This window comes from Lichenostomus cassidix, chromosome 3 (assembly GCF_008360975.1).
Source record: "Lichenostomus cassidix isolate B80296 chromosome 3, HeHo_3.0, whole genome shotgun sequence".
NCBI lineage: Eukaryota > Metazoa > Chordata > Aves > Passeriformes > Meliphagidae > Lichenostomus > Lichenostomus cassidix.
The window spans coordinates 21,312,969-21,329,748 of record NC_139483.1 but is presented as its reverse complement, the minus strand read 5'-3'; the positions used below and the strand labels follow the sequence as shown (position 1 = coordinate 21,329,748).

Genomic DNA, 16,780 nt, shown 5'->3' with positions numbered 1-16,780 from the left:
TTTCACAGACCCCCGGCAGCTGCCGTGGCTCCGCGGCCGCCCCTCCGCGGGGCTCGGGCCCGGCTGTCCCGGGAGGAGGCTCCCCGTCCCCGCGGGGCTCGGGCCCGGCTGTCCCGGGAGGAGGCTCCCCGTCCCCGCGGGGCTCGGGCCCGGCTGTCCCGGGAGGAGGCTCCCCGTCCCCGCGGGGCTCGGGCCCGGCTGTCCCGGGAGGAGGCTCCCCGTCCCCGCGGGGCTCGGGCCCGGCTGTCCCGGGAGGAGGCTCCCCGTCCCCGCGGGGCTCGGGCCCGGCTGTCCCGGGAGGAGGCTCCCCGTCCCCGCGGGGCTCGGGCCCGGCTGTCCCGGGAGGAGGCTCCCCGTCCCCGCGGGGCTCGGGCCCGGCTGTCCCGGGAGGAGGCTCCCCGTCCCCGCGGGGCTCGGGCCCGGCTGTCCCGGGAGGAGGCTCCCCGTCCCCGCGGGGCTCGGGCCCGGCTGTCCCGGGAGGAGGCTCCCCATCCCGGCCATCCTGAGAGCGACGCGGGGCTCGCCCGCTGCCAACGCCGCGCACGTGACGTGACGCTGCACGCACGGCCCCGCATGACGTCACCGCGCCCGGCTCCCACCGGCGGCGCTTATAAATAGCCACGCGGTGCCGCGCAGGCGCCGTGACGTCACGTGCGACGCGATGGCGGCCCCGCCCCGCCCGGCGGGCACGGCGCTCCCCGCGCTCCCTCACCGTCTATTTTTATCCCGCCTTTGTTCCCCAGGGCCCGCCCCGCCGCGGCAGGGAGGGAGGGAGGCCGGGATGACGCCACCCGCTTCCCGGAACGGTGACGCGGCCGCTGGAATGCGCGCGGGGCTGCGCTGCCTTAAAGGGGCAGCGCGGGGCGGCCCCGCCCGGGGGGGCGGCGCTGACGGACGGGCGCAGCTGCGGGCCGGGGGGGCGCGGGGCGGCCGCGCTCTGCCCCGCACACCGCACCGCCCGGGACGGCTCCCCGGGATGCGGGTCTGACCGCGCTGCGGGGCTGCGTGCCCCGGCTCTCCCGGGCGGTGCAGCCCCGGGTGACGCTCCCCGCGCGTGGCCGGAGCGCTTCTCTCCATCACCGCTCCCGACTGTCGCCGCGCTTCCCCGGAGCGCTTCCCGCGGCCTGGGAACGCGGGAGAGTCATGGGCACGGGGAGAAGGAAACGCCGGGTCGGGTCCTGCCCCAGGGCAGCAGCAGCGCACGGACAGCGCCTGGCCGCCTCCGTGGGGCAAACCGCAAACGCACATCTGTAATAAAACCATGCTGATTTACAAAGAAACGCCTTGATGTATTCCCTTGAAGTGTTTCACGTATATTCCCACATGAAACACCAAATACAAATAAAGGTTTTCTGCTGGTACGTTAGGCATGAACGTGTCTGACATAATAAAAATTTCACAAAAAATTTTTAACTCAACCAAGGAGCTTAGGGCTTCAAACTACAGGTGCTGTCCTTAGTAGGTTATCTCTGGGTCAGGGAGATGTGCTCTGAAATAAAGCCCCTCACTCATTATAAGGTCGAGATGATGCTGTACCATCATATTTAGATCATGGCTCGTAGGGAAATCTGGGGGGTACTTAGTCACCTATGGCATGACCTTATATTCCCACTCAATTTAGTAACAACAGTTGGTTTCTTATAGGACATGTGAGATTTAATTTATTAGCAGTTTCTAGGATAAGTGGAGAGAAGTCAGAAAAGGCATGAGATGAGCAGATGAAGGGGAAAAGCTCAGAGGGATGGAGCTCCCAGAGAAATGTAAGTCTTGTCTGCCTCTCAAATAGAACATTAATGTAAATACAGTTATCTGTCAACAGAGATTTTAATTACATTGTCCTGAATGATTTCTTTTTCCTGACTTAAATTGTATGGTTATGGTTTTCATATCAGCTTTTACCTTTGCTTAGCTATGAGCCTTTTAATTGAATAACAGTATGGATTCTGTCAGAATACTAAAACTGTTGTGTTCTGAGAATGATGTTTCAGCCATCTGGGGGGGGGGAAAGCTTCCCTTTACATTCAGATGGTACATCCTATTCATCAGGATGGCATGTGGGAATACTGATATATGTTTGAGCATGTAAAATCCTAGTAGGCAAATACCGGAGGAACTTGCTTCTCTATGTTCCAGAAGAAAAAAGTGCTGTAGTTTAGCCCTGAGATAGCCAGTGTGCCACAGATGTTTATCCCCTTGTGTTTAAACTTTGGAATGAATTCTGCTCTCATTGGCCCTTCATCTGCTTTATGCTGGGACAAGATATGTTACAAGAACTTCTACGTTGTTGAAAGGCTTTTGGCTTTTTGCGTTATGATCCAAAAGTGAGCTGAAAGGGTGTTGTTTTTTTTTTTTCCTAGCTGATCACTAGCATTAATTAAGCCAAGAAAGAGGTAAAATTAATAAAATATCAAAGGGGATTGGCTCTGAAATACAATCTAATTAAGATGTCAATTTAAAGAAATAACTGCTGTTGGAACTAAATAATGAATGTGAAAAGCTTTCATTTATGTGCGAAAGATATCTGAAGTTTTCATGGAAACTTGTTTAAAAATTCAGTATTTTTCATTCTTGCTCTTATAAATAATCAGGCAGGCTATTCTCTTACCAATTTTATGTTTCGGTGAGTCTGAGTTTGATTGTCACATAAGCTTCCTTGTGAGTAATTATCATAATTTCACATCACTCATTAAATGAAAGTTGTTTTTTCCCCTAAATCCCCTAACCTACATCTATCGTGCCAACAAGAGCATTCAGAAACTGGCATTGAGGTGCAGCTCTGATACAAGTTTTCTGTTTCCCTGTGACTCATTTGACATTAACATAATTATGCTACAGGAGTCAAAGTGATTTTCCAGCTATGAGTAATGCACAGCACTAGACCGAATGTTTACAAGATACCGAAGCATATCAGCCAGCTGAAGTAACCAGCTGCTGATAACAGCTGAAGTAAGTTGGAGAATTAAAAAGTCTTATAACACAATTACCCTTCTTTGGCACTGGGTGTCACGCAGGGCTGGGAGGTGTCGTGTGCCCTGTGGGGAAGGATCCAGAAGCAGGACTGTAACGAGGAGAAGGCTGAGCCCGTGGGTAGTTCACACAACAAGTTCTTCATAGTTTTCTTCCCACTTGCATATTTATGGCAGAGTCGTGCTCAAAGGGGAGCAGTGATCTTTTCAAGAAGCGGCTGTATTTACCAGAGTTCATTTCAAAACACAAGTGACACACATCCTCTCAGCCAGGAAAACAAGATCAAAATGAAACAACAACAAAAAAAATGAGATCATCTCACAAGTGCTTTGAACCATATGTGTGGGAATAACACAAAAGAAGAAAACCAATAAGTATATAGCAAAATTGAGTGCTGTTACCACAATGAGATAGCTTTTCTTGGTAATTAAAGTATCTGTGCAGAGAAGAATTACAGTTAATATGTTCTGTACAAGTAGCATAAATAGTAAATACAAAATTTTTATGCCATATGAAAAAACTATAAAAATATAATAAAATCCTAGTAGTCAAAACTTGTTTCAAGTGTTTCCTGAAATCTTTAGAAAGTACAGACTTCTCAAGATTTTTAAAAGTAATTTGAGGAATAGTTTACTTTTTTCAGACTTTGTTTGTGTACAAGTAGATTCTTGACTGAAACTCGGTCACTTTGTATTTTTAAGTTTGTCTGCTTTGGCTGGATATCCTTCTGATGAGGCCTAATTCAGTAATGTACTGAGAACATCACTGGTTTCAAACATCCCATGAGGATTAGCTGTGAAGGTAGAAAGCTAATTTTGAAATACCAACTCAAATCTACTACAATTTGCTGGAGTAGTAGAATAGAAAATAACCTTTTTACAACTTCCTTATAAAATACCCCAGTAATGCAAGTAGGAAAGAGAGTCAAATGCAGAAAACAGTGCTGATAGCAGAACTGCTAGCAGAAAGAATGTGTTCCAGGAGACATATTTGAAGAATTCAGAAGAAAATTGCACATCACACTGCGCTCTTTATTTCACAAGAAAATCTGCTGAGGTCAGACACTTGGCATGCTCTGATTATCGTCACTGACTCTCAGAGCTGGATGAGAACCAGAACCGGGAAAAAAAAGTTTTTCAAGGCTGAGGAAGGCTGCAGGGGGAAAGGTTTGCCACAGTACCTTGTACTGACAACATTCCCCATTTGCCAGGAGTGTCAGGACTTGCAGGTTTTCTGTTTCCTTTGGTTTTCATGTTGCAGGACAATGGGCAAACTCTAAATGTTTCCTTCAGTTTGGGCACCTCTTACTTTCTAAGGGATGGCTTGGTGGAGATGGCTTTGCATTCCAGCTGCTACTACAATGACCAGCATGAATGTATTTAACACATGTTGATAAAATCAGCCAGCAGAACCCAAACACAACATAAACAGAACAGTCCAAGCCCTATCAACAGAAATAAATTCCCACAGCAAAATTTAGCAGTCTTAAATTTAATCTGATTTGCTATAGGCTGATCCAGGACTGCAGTTTCATAACTACAAACATCCACCTTGTAGCATGCAGTGCCACTGGATTTACATCTGTTTTCACTGCTTTTAATTATCAATATCCCTAACTTCCGAAGCTCAAGCCTCAGTTCAGGTTGCTAAAATGTATTCCAGTTTTACCAGAGCAGGTTCCTGTACTTCAGGTGTTATTCCTAAGAGTAACACAAGACACGAGGTGTTTGTAACACAGTTCTGTTCAGCTCCATACCTAACAATGAATTTGGGAGTCCCCAGATATGGCAGTCTTGAAAGCAATACCTCTGCAATAGTCTGCATTTCTACTTCTGCCTTTCCCACTTGGCTCTAAAAGAATTGTCTTCTTACGATGATTTTCAGGGCAGCTGTACCCATGCCCCACCTTTTTTCTTTTTGGAGGAACTACAATTTTCTGGTAACATTTGTTTTGTATTCAGCAGTAAACACACAACCTGTGCAAATTCCAAGTATTTAACCTTTGTTCCATGTCAAAGCTTTGCAAATTAACTTAAAACAGCAGAGTGAAATAGGCACTAAGGGGCATTTTCTGGAAGTAACTGATAAAATCTTGCAAGTACTGCTTGCCCTTACTGGTTGGTTAGGTTTTGTTGTTGTTAACTTGTTGTTCAAGCTGAGCTCCCAAAACAAAATGTTCACAGGCAATTATTCAGTACAGAAAGTCATTCTGGTTGTAGAAAGCATATAAAAGTAAACAGTTCTTTCAAGACTTGGCTTGTTTTCTAAAATATAGGAAAATTTGCTGATACTAATTTTTTTATGACTTTTCAAAGTATGTGTATATTATAACAAGGCTCAGTGTTCCTGCAATGAAAACAGCTGTCTTGGTGATAACTGATGGTATGTTACTCTGAAACAGCAGCAGAAAAGTGTTGGAAGAACATACCCATGCCAACAGCAATGAAAATAATTTCATCCCATTCTTAACCTGGCTCTCAGTAATGCTCTCCCCAAGGGTTTCTGCTGTGATTTCATGTGTCAGGTCCCTTGTGTGACTCAGTACTTTTCAGAAAAATTATATATTGTAATAGATATACTTAGAAATATTAACTATATTAACGTATTAATGTATCTCATTTAAAATATATGTTAGACACAGATTTATTTTTATAATATGTTTCACAGAATGACTTCTCTTCGAAAAATGAATTTATCAATGCATAAATTATAATGCTGGAAAACTAGACATTGGATTTTGTACTATATTAAAGGCCAGTCATGGTAACACCTATGCATGAGCTTAAAATTAAACATATGAGTATTACCAGACTCGCTGGGATTACGAGCTTGATTAAAATTAAGCATTCGTGAAACACTTTCAGGTCAGGATTTCCAAATTCTTTCACTTGTTTAGAGTAAAGGAAAAAACAAACTAATAATCACTCATTCATGTAATAAAATTTTAGTGGTATTTATGTTAAGGGACTTACTGTCATTTGATAGGCAAAGTAGCTTATGAAACAAATTTATACTCAACAAAATGAAACCCTCCAACACTGTGATTACCTGCCTTAGTGTCTGTCTTTTCTAGTAGGGAAGAGAAATTCTTACTTTTAACACTTTGAGTATCAGCTGGGATGAATATGGTTATTTTAGAATAAGGTGGCATGTTTCAAATAAGAACTTTTCTTTAATGGGTACATTTCATTTTTCTGTCATCACGAGTTTGATGTTTTCAGAAAAAGTCTAAACAGTATTTTACTTTGGCATGGAAATATGCATTTTGTTTACAAGTGGTACTGAACTTCGCTAAATCATTCATTAAAATGTTCACGTGATAGCTTTGTCACATTACAAATTCAAAATAGATGGTTACAGAAGCCTTGAGATTTTCTGCTCTCTGAACATTTCCCCACTGCTTTCTTAAAGAGAGTTGTCCCTGGTCATGGTGCACTTGGAACATCACAGTAGAAAATAAATTGGTTTCTCCCACCTTGTCAGTAGTTGCTGTTCTTAACTGTGTAAACTTACTGGAGAGGCTCAGGAGCCATCAGAGTTCCCATAAAACCTCAGCCACCCAAAATCAGTCACAGCAATACCTGACTCTACATCCCGTCTTACATTACTTGATTCTCAGCTGGAAGACTTCAGCCCCTTGAAGTGGCTCCCAAATCAGCCATCAAGGGATGCAGGGAGCAGCTCAGCCTCCACAGCAGGAGATGGGGGACCACTTGCCCCTCACGTTGTAGGGAGGCACCTCTGTCCTCTTGAGAGACACAAACCTGAGTTCCCTGCCTGTGCTTTGGCCTTTTTGATTTAGCAAGGCATCATTCCTTTCTTGCGAACACTGGTGGAAGGATGAGGTGATTCTGCTCCCTTTAAGCATCCAGTAGGGACATGTAAAAGCCAGGTACAATTCCACTGGCTGTCTAATGAGGTTTAATCTCTTCTGTCCATTGGTCTGGGAGGTTACCTGAGCTATCCAGCTATAAATGGGGACAGGAGCACCCTCCATGCTCCTTGCTGGGGCTATACAAAAAATAGGACAGTTGGCTCAGGAGGAGGAGACTCTTCTTTCTGGTTCTCACTCCCAGGACTGCTCCAAGATTTTACACAAGCCATTTTTTAAGAGCAGAAACATAGCCCTGTTCTCAGTCCTTTAGAACAAGTGCCTGAAAAGGCACCTGGTCTAGAAAGGCATAACTACACCATGCAGTTGTTCACTCCCACTGCATAGGATGGGCACCATCGGAAAACATATACTTCAGAGGACCTAGGGAAAGATTTAGTACCAGGAACCCACCAGACATTTTCCTGAGAAAGGCTCCTAACTGGGTAGCAGATGTATTTGAGCACCCATGCAGAAATGAAACTTTGAGTGTGTAGGAACATGAAGGTTGCAGCACATATGGGATTTGGGTGCCAGGGTGTTTTATAGCCCTGGGAAAGGGTTTTGTATAAACGAGCTTGGGATTTGCTTGGTTACTACAGCTTGTCCATTCTAAGGCTCCCCTTCTAATCCATCCCAGGAGAGTTTGAAAAGGAGGAGGAGTCTCTCAGGAGAAGCTCACAGAAGGCATATTTCCAGTGTAAAACAAACAAACTATAAATATTCCAGTATAAGGAAGGGATGTGTACTGGGTGAACTTTGAGACGTGCTCCAAAAATATGCTGCTGACCTCCCACTTGACATGATCTGTTTCCCTATTAAACTGTAATATAATTAGGGCTTGCTCTAACCCTGCCACCAATTTTATGCTTACATTGACGGAAATGTGGCCTCACAGGTCACAGTGAGAATAAGGTATACATGTGAAGTCTAAAATAATCCAGGCCATAGTAGAAGGAAGAGTAGCCAAGAGAAAATGCTTATCTCTCCTACCTTGCAGGGTATTTAGATGTCTTATCACATACATGTAAGTCGATGTTAGGCCAAGGTCTTTGAGAACTTGGACTCCAAGCTCAACTCTTTTCATTAGTGCAGGTGAACTGCAGCTGAACTGGAGTCTGAGAATTCACCTAAGGAAGTGAAAAGGGAATTGGGGACAAAATGAACTGAAATTGCGAGCTGAGGGCAAAGACTGTAGTATTGACCAAAGAGGGGATTTGGAAAATAGGTGATGACTCTGCTGGTAGGCAATCATGGTGCTAACCGTCACCATGATGATAATAGTTGGTGACTATTAGCTCATTTTGTCTCATCTCCTGTGTCTGCTGAATTTCACCCAACAAGCCTCCTGTTGAGCTCTGGGAGATATGGAGCAGGTGCTGGGAGAGACATGGACATCATCTTGGCTAGGGTAGTAGAAGGGTGATCATAGCCCCCTGGGTTTTGTGAGAGTCTCTCCAGGGCAGGCACAGGTAAGGAAGATTCAATGAATAGATTTTGTCAGCAAACCAAAGGATGCCAAAGTCCTTCTGTTACACAGTTCACAGGAATGAGTTTAGAGGGAAGGTCCATTAGAAGTCTCTCCTACCAATACCCTAGGGTAGGAACGCCCGTGATGGGGGAGAAGATGATGCATCAGTGTTCTGGGATCTCCTGAGGAGCAGGGCTGTGGCCAGGAATGCTGCTTTTACATCACTTTATATATTTGTAAAAATATGTACAACAGGCATTTTAAAAGAGGAAAAAGGCATATGTTGAAACATATATTCAAGTTGGTGATGAAACCTACAAATGCTTAGACATCTGTGTGAATATTTTAAGTATAAAGAGCATTTATGGAAAAATTAATTTTATATCATATCATCATATATCATATCATATTAAAATGTAGTGACCCTTATAATTGTAAACCAACCCCCAGCAACTTCAGTCCAAGTTTAATGCCCCTGCTCTGCAAAGAAAGCAAGTGTGCACCTCATACTTGCAGTAAGAACCATGTTTTCCCTGCAAGCACTCGCTGCATAACATGTGGCTGATTTACAGCCTGAGTTCAAGAGACTGCACAGACCACTAAGGAAATTTTGGAGAAGATTTTGGAGCCTAAACATTCACTTTTTCTCAAAGCCCAAGTCACCTGTGAAAAAAACCTTGGTGAATATAAGTGTTGCCTGCTAGGTTACGTGTTCTCTCTGCTTCATACAGATACTTTAATCACAAAACAAATCATCAACAAAAAATATCAAGCTAGACCATCCAAAGTCAAATCTTTGGGTGATGAAATTAAATTAGTTACACCAATCTATGTCTGTGAGGAATTCATGGCTTGTTTTGGGTACTCTGTCATATCTGTGCTTTCTGCTCCGGCCGAGAAGCTGATGATTTATCTGACATTTTTTCTTATAGAGTGTGGAACATCTTGGTTTATGTAAGGGAAAGAAATTCTCCTTCACTAACAAGGAAACTACCTTCTCCTCCAGAACATCTCTTCAAAATAGAATGGTAGAGCATGTTTTCCTTTGATCAGCTTTGATTTATAAGGGAAAAAGCCCCAGTAAATCTAAATAGTACTGATCTGCGCTTTCTCTTTGTGGGAAATAATCCAGGATCTACCAAAATTCTAAACATTTAGGTTTTTTAGAAAAATAACAGTAATTATTCTTCTTCAAAGATCTGCAATTAATTAATTGATCCACCCATATAATTAAGAAAATGTCTTGTCTCTGACAAGAGACCACAATGTTATACCTTGCCAGGTGCTCTCGTCCAAAATGTGTGAGAAGAAGTATAATTCCACATAAATAAGAAATAATATTTAGAGAAGCTACATGAGATCTTTGTTAATATTAGTTAAGTTAGGCAAGGCTTTTGGAGAGGGACTATTTAGCTATGTATTTTATTGCTGTGCTGAATCTGGGCTTCTGTTTGGCAGTTGAAATATTGTCATCTTTTTAGAGCTTAATATAAAACTCTTGTGTATATAATAAAACTCTTGTATATACAATAAAAACACACCCAGAATCTTTACTGGGACTGCTAAATTCTATTGCAACACACACATTGAATAGTAAGAATAGAAAATAACACATCAAGAAAGCATCCAGCAAAAAAAAGGCCCATTAGAGTGCTAATTAAAATTAGATATGACAATAAAATACAGCAGCCTTATCCATTATTTCCATTTGGGAATCTCAGCTACTTCACCCTGAATCATCAAATATTATTATCCATTTCAAAGCCTAGGAAACAGAACAAAAGGAAGATCATTAGGTTTTCTGGACTCACAAAGATGGTGAATAAGGAGCCCTTTTAATTTCCCAACTCCCAGTCCAGTGAGCAGCGCTATCCTCTTCTGGATATTATTTCCAGGTTAGAAGGACTAAAGCCAGTTCCACAGAATGAGGCTGTGCATGGTGAAAATAAATTCCCATCTCTTCCACTTAACCATCTAACCTGCAATGTGGAGTTGAGCACTGCTGTGATCAGGACATTCCTGGCCCCAAACTTCCCTTCTAAACTTGGGCTAGGGCTTGAGCTGGTCTCTTAATAAAACCCCATCAGGGTGAACACTTGGTCTGGGGGGAAAGACCTGAGTTAGGTTTTCATACCTGGCTGAGTGGGGTGAAACTCGTGCCTCCTCTTTCTGAGGAGGAATGATGTAACCACAAACTGATCATCTGTGCTGCTTGAGGAGTCTTACTCTTGATGTCTCTCACTCAAGCTGTCCTATCCTGAAGTTTCAAGCTGATTAGACAGTAAACCAGATGGTGCCTGACTTTTCAGCTCTGTGGTGAGGACATGCCCTGGACAAGGGGCATCCTGCAGCCTGCTTTTCTCTCTCTGTAACCATTCTGCTTCAAAGATTCACTGCAGAGAAGAGGGACCCTACCCCACCATGGGTAGCATCCCCACTGGACGGATGTGACTTGGGAAGCTCAGGTGGGTGTAGTGACACCCTGCATCTTCCCCCATTGCTGAGGTGCCCTCAGCAGCAGCCTCACGTGCCCAGAGTGCAAGCAGGATTTGGGCTCAGGGAGTGCTTTTGTGATTGCAATCAAGGCAGTCTAATTTTAAAACCGAGTGCAGCTTTATTGGCTTCATTTTATTTACACTTTGTTCTCATTATCTGGGCAAGTTACTGTACAGTCAAAGCCAAAAAAATAAACCAAGGAAGATAAGAGGCTGAATGAACATTATGATCATTCATGCGCTCCTTTCATGGCAAGGCGCATGGGAAGTACGTGAGAGGACAAATGATAAGCACAGTGAAAGCTGCAGTGGCAGCCTTGTTGTAATCTTCTGTAGGTTGCAGCCTGTGCCATACAGTGGTTTTATTTGAAATTATATTTACGTAGGAATCAATGTTTAATAATTAGAAATGTGCATTTGTAATAGTTATGACAAATTGTAATGTACATGTTTACCAGACAGATGAGAAGAGCTGTTTAAAGTATCATAAATGATACTAAATTCCAGAGTATTCTTTATGTATATGCACAGTTCCAAGGGCAGTCAATAGGAACAGGTAGTTTGTATGGGGGGTATGTGTGTGTGTGTTTGTATTTGTGTGTAGCAGCCTGATTAATTCCATAATGTGTCAAAATGGTTTGTAACTCAGCATGGTAAATATAGATCTATTCTCTCTCTTACTTCCTCTCATCCTTGGTGTTCACCTGGAAGACAATGAGAACACAAATCATAATTACATTAGTCCACCCAAGGGAAGCACACACCTCCAGCAAGTAATTCCTAGCCTTTCTTCCAAGTTATTTAAAGAGAAGAGTTTTGTATGCCGAGAACCAGTGTGACTAAATACTGATTTCTCATAGTCCCTGGGGGCTAAATTTATCTCTCATTGAAGTCAATGGGAATCTTTCCATTGACGTAAATTACAGTTGGATCAGGTCTTAGTACTTTCATTAGTGATCATTTTTTTACACGTAAAGACATTGATGAAGTTTGGAATGAGCTTGTAACTGATCTCAAACAGAATCTGGGATGCTTTTACGAGGTGGAAAGGATGGGGAGAGGGAGATGAAGGGCAGGATCTGTGGACATGTAGCTTTTCTTGCCATTAAATGGATGGGGCTATAAGGGCGCTATAAAGGAAATGTAATTTACCCTTGCCTGAGGGCAATTCATATATCTGACCTATCATTTTGCTTCTTCAGTGAAACCAGTGAGTTTGCTTTATTCTGTCTGGTTTAAGAAGTGATTCTTCCATATGTGGGATCTCTTTTTCTTGCAGTTTAGTACCTGGATGTATGCAAATAAATAAGAAGTTTTAATTGCAGGCTATTGTGCTTGGTCACCTTCTAGGCTGGTGCACAAAGTCCATCTGATAAAAAAACCACAAACAACTTTGAAAGGCTTCAGCAAAAGGGAGCTAAAGATATACTTGACTGGGCCAGTGTCAGGGCTGTCTCTTAGCCAGAGAGAAGGGATGTTTGCATAACTTGCCCCTCCACCCCACACTCCTGAAGCACTGTCTATAATAATGACTGACAACCTTCTGGAACTTTAATTTAGTAAAATTGCACTAAAATTCATGGTAGTATTGGGCAGCAGAATGTAGTCCTGAAATGTACGTGTTCTCTCACCTAGTGGAAATTTTGTTATCAGTTCCTCCATCTCATTAAGGGAGAAACAAAAAGGAAAATGACAGAAAGCAAAAGAGAAATTAAAAATGACTCATTTATGTTTAGGAAGCTTCCAGGCAGAACCAGGAGGACCAATGGGTGAAAAGTTGCTGGGAAAAAAGGAACAGAAAGGAGGATGATGAAATCCAGGGATACAGGGAGGGAAAAGAGAGAAGTGAGAAGAGTAGAAACAGGGAAGTGGCAAAATAAAAGGAGAAGCTGCTGTTTTAAAGAAATGGGAAAGGTGACTTATGGAAACAAAGCAAAAGAGAGTGCGGAATGGGATTTTAAAAGGAGAGAATAAATGAAGAGTAAATGGATTTAGAGGGAGTGGGATGGGAAAAGGAAGTAAGAAAAATAGGTAAGCTGAAGAGAGAAAAGCAAGGACAAAATTAATTTTATCTTCAGTGTTAAAGAATAAAAGAAACTAAAACAGAGCACTTATTTCCTTCCACAAGACATATACTCAACTGCTTGAATAGTATTAAATGGAAGACAACAGCAGGGTTTGCCATACAGTCTCTGTGAGTGTCTGTCCCCTAACCCTGGGGTTTTTAACTCCCTTCCATTTTTGGATCTTTCAGCTCCGTAGAGATCCAGCCCTTCCAGAGTGAATTTCGTCCGTGCTACTGTAGGTTTGGAGTTTTTTTATTCACCTTTTGGAGAAACTCTTGGAAGTAGTCCACAGATGCCCAAAGAATCCCCAGACAGCAGCTGAAAAACTCTGGGCTGGGTGGAAGTGGCTGATGCCACTTTTATTGCTGATTGCTCCCATAGTTCAAGCAGTAGCAACCTTCATTGTGGAAAAACTATTTCCACATTTCAACTCTTGTGTTAGTCCAGTCAAATGGGATAATTATCTCAAAATCAGTGCATGTTTTGATGAACAGTGGGAGTCTTACCACATAGATTCAGACTTGAATGTACCACATAGCAAAAATTATTATGAAGGTTTTTCCATCACAGAAGTAGAGAATAATTTTTTAGGCAGAAAACCTGATTCTGTACTGTTTTTACCATATAATAATTCTGAATTCTTGAAACCTCTTTCTCTTACATGTGCTGTGAAGGAAAAATTTTGACTTATTAGGGTTACAGTAATTTCAAAACTTAATACAATTAAAACCACAAAACACACAGAGAGGCAGGTTTTACTCATGTTATCACTACACATTTGATTTATTTACATCTCACTGTATTTTCATCAGACTGAACAGGTTTAATGGAACTGCACAACCATAAACCAACAGGATCTGGATGGGACATGGATATTTTAATTGTGTTGTTCTGACGGGATCTTGCAGTGGCATAAATATTAAGTCAGGAGAAAGCTTCTGCTGTGAGGTTGGGAGTCTGTTCCTCTGTATAACGGTGTCTATAGCTTTTTTTAGTAATGAGACAACCATATTTTAGTTTTAATCAAATATCCACAGTGTATGAAGTAGTGTCAAGGGATGTGGAGGCAGGATTTGGTCAGAAAGAGGTAAAGGAAAGGATTATTTTCTCTACACTGGAGACTTCTGGAGGGCTGGAAGGACCACATTGTGGGGTGGTATTCAGCCTAATTTCTCTGCAGAGGGAAAAGAACTCTTTTCATGTCAGTCTGGGTGATGAGCTGCTGTACTTGGCTTAAGAGAAAACAGAAATTAAGAACATGGATGTTACCTCTGCTAAAAGAATGCTGTTTCAGGGGAACTGTCCCCTGCAGTTTGTGACAAAAGAGAGAAATGGATTGGAAAAGGACCGGTAAATGTTCAGGGGGAGACAAGTGAAAGATATTTTATGAGATGGAAAATTAAACTGGAAAGAACATGAGAGCATCTGGTGGCTGTAATGTGTTTTACTTAAATTCCTTCTAGTCTTAATTATTAATTTTTATATATTTTTTTTAAACTGGAGTGTGATCCCATGCCCTTATTGAGGTTAATTTAGCTTTGATTTCAAGAGGGATCAGGGTAAAACCTATATGACACAGTGGAACTGGGTTTATCTTTCATTGTGGTTTCATTTTCTTTTTTCACTGAAGAATTTCAAGCCAGGACATGTTTCAGTGGCCTAATCTCAAACACTCACAGGAATATTTTCTCTGTTTGCTTTGCAGGGAGGAGCTGGCTCACTTCAGGAGAAGTTCAAGAATGAACACAACTGGTTTGCTGTCAGTTTTCAGTGCTGGCTGCAGCTTGTGGGCAATCATGGTACCAGCAGTGGTGAAGCAGCATTGTGTAGCAAACAAGTAGATGCCAGTGACCATCAACAACTGGATAGCAACATTTGGATTTCCAAGGTACTTCTACCCACATGGAAGGAGGGAGCTGCTTTTTTTTCCATTATTCTGCAACACTGCTCTGCTTAGCTGAAAATACTCTAAATACATTCCCACTTCTGATACAACTACCTAAATAAGGACAGGCATTGCTAAATTTCTGTCATAATTACAGCAGGCACCTGTTCTTGGCCACTAAAACCGATGTTGCTAACACATTCCCACAGTAACTTCATGCTTAAAATTTTCCAACCAACTATCTTTTGGGAAGAAATTTTCCACATTTGGCTTCAGCTTGAGAGGAATTTTTTTTTCTTCTAGGCTTGAGAAAAACGATGCCAGCTGTCCTTGAGCACAGCATGAATTATAAAATTATGCCTCTGAAGCAAAAAGGACTTCCTAGGCTGCACCAAAGTGAATAAAAAGCTTACTGTAGACTCTTCTGAAGAGCAAAGTTCTTGCCTGGCATTATACTTGACACTGATTTACCTAGATTCATGAAAATACAGCAATAAATATATTTTGATGGAGCTGAGAATGATTTGTCTATAGGTGAGTGAAAAAGAAAAGCTTGCAGCTCACAGGAGCTGTAAATGGAGAGCTGCCAGGTAGGTCAGAAGAATTCACTCCTGCCCTCACAAAGTGCACTTCATTGTTTGCAGAGAACAGGGTGCGACTGCACCTTCCACAGGAGGGAAACCAACGTCACTACTCCAGACTCCTTCCCTTCCCTTCCCCACCAGATTAGTATTTTTCTTTCAAAAGCAGGCAATTAAATGTAAAATAGGAGTGTTAAATTTGCAAAGTTGATCATATGCACTGGGGCTTTAAAAAAGCTAAGTTTACTACTTCTGTCTGTGTGGCCAGTATGTACATATGTATGTGTTTGTGCATATATATATATATATATATATATATATATATATATACAGACACACACACACATATACATCCAGGCAACCACATGCACACAGAAGGGACATACAGAGGGAGTTTCAAGCGGGTATTAGAAACCTATATCCTAGACAAAATGCTCCAAGTAATTAAAATATCCCAGAATATGCCACTTGAGACATAGTATGTATTATCAAAACTGGCATGTTGAACGTTATCAAATTAATCAACTATTTGGAGCACTTGATTTGAATATACATTTTATATATGAAGGTATTCATTTTATATTGGTTTAGTTAGAATATCCTCAAACATGAAATGTCCTGGTCTTTCCATGCCAAGTACAGAGACTTGCAGACTATCTGAATAACATGTTTGCATTTATTATGTATGAAATATTATTATACTGGATAATCCTGTGCATCTGTCTTTGTAAAATTTCTGTGTCTCCCCTGGGAACATGCTTTTTTGGTGGTTTTTTGTTAGGTTTTTTTTAAACATCTTATCTTCTAGCACTTTGAGGGCTTTTAGAAGGTAATTTCTGTCAGTTAACAAACTAGGGAGGAAAAAAGAACTAAACAAAAACCCCTTCACCACAGTCACAACCGTATTTCCCTCTCTGCTGTAGGAACTCCCTGTTTTTTTCATGAGATCATAAGGAAATAGCGTGCTGCTGTGTTTTAAGAAAAGTTAAAAAAAATACCCCAACAAAACAAACAAAAACTCCAAACCGTATTATTTTTAGCCCTCTCTAATTTCATTAAACGGGTCTTTCCTCCTCACAGTAAAAACCGAAGCCTTCTTTTTTGTGTGAAATGAACTTTTAGCTGTCATCTGAACTAGCGGGGGGAGGCGGGGGGGGAGGATGGTAGGAACGGGAGGGGGCATTAAGCATTTTTTTCCTGTCGAGTAAGATCACACTTTTTAGTCCTGTCGGAAAATACACAATTGCCAATTCTTTTTATTTTTTTTTTCTATTTTCTTTTTTTTTCTTTTTTCTGTCGTGAGAGGGACTTTGATTTATTGTCAGAAGAAGAAAGGCCGGGAGAAAGAAACTCTCGGAGTTTTAGTAGGAAGAAAAAAAAAAAGAAAAGGACAGAGGTGAAGAGGGAAGGAGAAGGGGTCTGTCGGGGTGCCGAGAGATGCTGC

General features: G+C 42.1%; 1 long non-coding RNA gene across 1 annotated transcript; it reads left to right on the top strand.

The window, feature by feature from the left end:
- Nucleotides 1-1,700: 1,700 nt before the first annotated feature.
- Nucleotides 1,701-15,210, top strand: LOC146439246 (uncharacterized). Its single transcript, XR_014850712.1, has 3 exons — nt 1,701-1,760; nt 14,576-14,758; nt 15,059-15,210. It is a non-coding gene; the product is annotated as an uncharacterized LOC146439246 (long non-coding RNA).
- The last annotated feature ends 1,570 nt before the right edge of the window (nt 15,211-16,780 follow it).